This window comes from Lactuca saligna, chromosome 6 (assembly GCF_052625555.1).
Source record: "Lactuca saligna cultivar CGN05327 chromosome 6, ASM5262555v1, whole genome shotgun sequence".
Classification (NCBI taxonomy): Eukaryota; Viridiplantae; Streptophyta; class Magnoliopsida; order Asterales; family Asteraceae; genus Lactuca; species Lactuca saligna.
The window spans coordinates 75,509,591-75,513,308 of NC_136422.1; positions in this window are offsets into that span (position 1 = coordinate 75,509,591).

The window sequence follows — 3,718 nt, forward strand, 5'->3', positions numbered from 1 at the left end:
ATGAAGAAATGCATGCTACTCGTCGAGTCTGTTCATGCACTCGACGAGTAGAGGCTATGGTGTCCAGATTTTCGAGTTATGCTGCTGGAAATGGACTAGAAACATTACCCTAAACTGTTTTGGTGTTTTAAAACTTGTTTTGGTTGGTGTAATATTTATGCTAATCCATTTACAATGGCAATTATCAAACATTACAAGTTTTATATAAGTTTTTTATGATTCTTGATATTCTTGATAATCATGTTCTTGAACTTATGAATTTAGATGGTCATAGGAATTATTTGTAACCTCCATGTTAGTTAATTCTTGATCATTATGTGTTTTAATGAAGTCCATAACTTGTCCTCAAGTTATGGAAAACCAAGAGTCACACTTGAATTAAAACCATTAAAAGAACACAAGAGTTATGAAAATGAAGAGTCTTCATTTTAATACTCTAATAAACTCATAAGTTATACGAAATAAAAAGTTTTGAAAGTTTACAAAACTTTCCCTCAAGTTTTGGAACAAGTAAAGTCATAATTAAAACTTTAGTTCCAACCCTTAGAATTTTAAATATTAAAATTCAACCCTTATACTTTATAATATTATGAGTGAATAATAATTATATATGTATAAGATAAAAGTCGTTTTACCATTAGTAGACCTCATTCATGAAGCCAGTCTATAAAGGGGGTATAAGGTTGTTGCCTATAAAATGGCAACTTAATGATAGATTTAGCTCTATTATGTAGTTCTTGTTTGATTCTAACCGTCGAGGGTGGGATCCCGCAATCGAAGAATTATCTAGTACATGTAGCATGTAATGGTATTTGAGAAATAGTTAGTAGGTATTAAAGGGAGTCCCTTTTGCAGTTGATGGCGGAAAAAAGAGTGAAGGGGATCCTAGAAGATACTATGAAGTATTTTCATTTCGAGGAATGCACTGTTTAGTGGTGAGTGTTAGCTGGAGAGCGGGTAGGTGAAATTGGATTGATCGATAGTGGAGTTGAGTAACTACTTAGAAAATTTGAAATGATTCTCGAGGAAAGTATGGATAGATGTGGAAGGTAGTATTGGGCTCGTACTATTAAAAGCATAGGATCCATACTCGAATCAAGGAGAATTATTAGGGTTCTAAGTAGCAGATTGAGGGTGGATAACATGGTTTGGGTGCCACGATTTATTGCAGAGTGTGTTTTTTTCTTTACGAGTTATTCGAATACAGTGGTTAAGACTGAGAATGGGACGGGTGATTGTTCGGCCCGAGGGCCATGTCGGTCGATTTTGATAGGAGTATACCTTGTGAGAAAGTTCAATTTAGGTATCAAAGGATTTCATCGGTAAGGTGTCAGCTTGAGTCACAGTACTCAAAAGGAAAGTCGATGTGATGAGTTGTTCGAGGATATGCAGTCTGAGTGAAGTGATCGGCCGATTATTCATGATGTCATTTTCTATGGCGAGAATTATATTATTTTAGTTTTCCGTATTGGAAGGAAGAGAAAGTAAGCTTTTGATTTCAGAATTTGGAAGGTAGACCCCGTGAGGTACCAGATAGTTGCACTAAAGGCTTCTTGTGGTACAATTGCCTTAAGGAATTTTTATGATGTAAGAGAGTTCTTTTAGTGGGGACTGTGAGAGTGAGATCTCCGGTTTCGATGTCGATCCTTGAGATGGGTTGTTGGTGGAGGATTCAGAGATGAAGTGTGTGATAGTCCATTTATTCCCAGATAAAGAATCGGTGCTATTTTAGGACTGTTAAAACATTTTCCGGTGCTATTTTAGGACTGTTGAAACATCTCCAGGAATTCCAGGTGACTGGAGGTAGTCACACTGGGAAGCTTTCAAGGTCTCCCTCTGAGACCCGGAATTCCTGGAGATGATTGGTCTTTATCTTGAAGGTCATCATGTGTTGCGTGGTACGATCCAAGAGTCAGGTATGATATATCTGGTAAGCCAGTTTGAAGTTCGATCTATTTGGAATGAAATTTTTCAGTAGTTCAAGGAGAACTGGTAATTTTGTTGGAAGGATCATTGATTTTTTCGAGTTTCAGCTTCAAAAGAATAGGTTATAGGGATCTGCAGTCTGAATATATGCGACTTGGGTCTAGATGTGGTCAAGGCGAGGTGCAGAGCGAGATGATACATGTTCTATGTGCTCATGAATGAACGAGTGTCTACATAATAGATAGTCAATGGTCAAGGAGCTCGTTATGGTCAATGTTTCTTTCGAGTTCTCCAATGTATAGTTCATGAGGTGGTTGGGGTTTTGGGTTGTCTTCAAATCTTTCTCAATCGTTGATTATTTCTTGTTCTTCATTGCTAAATTGGACTTTTAAGGTTTCGGGTTGTATAAGTTGAAGACCAATGGTCGTGACAAGCTATCGTCATATTTTTTGATGGTGTATCTTGGTTTCTGAGTATGTTGCCTAATTATAGAATTGTAGGATAATTGTAAGTCTCAGGTTTATTTTGGTAGTAAATGGAGCAACGGTTCGATTATCTTCATCAAGAGTAGTAAGTGCTTGATCTAATTTGGGTGTGGGCACCTATTAGTGTTTGGTCATGGGGTATTAGTTCAGTAAACTCAGTATGTGGTGGTTTAGTGATATGATTGTGGGATGGATGGATAATCTTGCATATTTGAAGTTGTAAAAGAGTGGATGAATCCAATAGGGAGTCATCATTTGGGTCTATCAGGGGATAGCTCCAAGTGTGAGCCATTTTAATGTTCGTAACCATGTCGTAATTTGAATCGGTATATTTGGAGGGAATGCTAGAGCTCCTTATGGTCGGAAAGAATCCAAGATAAGTGTGGTTGTGAGTATGGAACAATTTTTAGTCAGGCTAGTAAGGACTCAACCAGTTGATCAGGTCCATGGGGATTACTGATCGAGATCTCTTGTAATCTAAGTTGGATAGCCTAAGAACTCTTGGTCTAATGCATGTTTGTGATGTTCTTGTATGATTGTTCACTCTTGGGTGGATCATCTATTCGACCGTCTATTTGACCCCTAACTGCATCCAATATTGTGGCTTTCATGGAAAGATCATGGGGCGAGCCCATGGCAAGTGAGGGGAGTGTTGTAAGATTGCGAGGTGTCGTAGCATTCACAAGTCAGTGTGGAAGTGTTGTAAGACTGCAAGGTAGTTACAGCATCAACTAAGTTGGTAAACGATTTAGGGAGTGTGTGAAGTCTACGACCTGACTTGTAGCATTCTCTAGGGTGAGTTGTATCATCGTAGAAATAGGTGTTGGTTTGTGGAAGTGCCACAACGATTTTGGTTTTGGTTAGAACAAAGGTCGATGTAGGGGTCGGGGGTGTTGTGTGACTTCAGATTAGTTTGTAGTATTCGCTTGGAGCAAAGAGAACTTAATGAGTGTGTGTGCAATGTGATTGGATGAGATAGATCTGTGGGATTAAATGGCTATCAGGGTCGTTTTGACAGATGGCCTGGAGCAGCCTTAATCGGTTTAACTTTTGGGTCGGGAGTCGATCTTGTATTCATAGTTGGTTTTAAGCATTGGGCAGCAGTTGGGGCTTATGTTTGTGGATATTAGTGGATAATTCTAGTCGGGAATGGTTGTTCATATCGGGGTTAGGGCCGAATCGTCCTGGTTTGGTTATTGGAATGGTTCATTCTGTCGGAGGATCAGACATAGTGTAGAGTTTCAGCTTCCAGCCAGATCGGGGTCGGGGCCGAATCGTCTTGGTCTGGTTATTGGAATGGTTCTAAT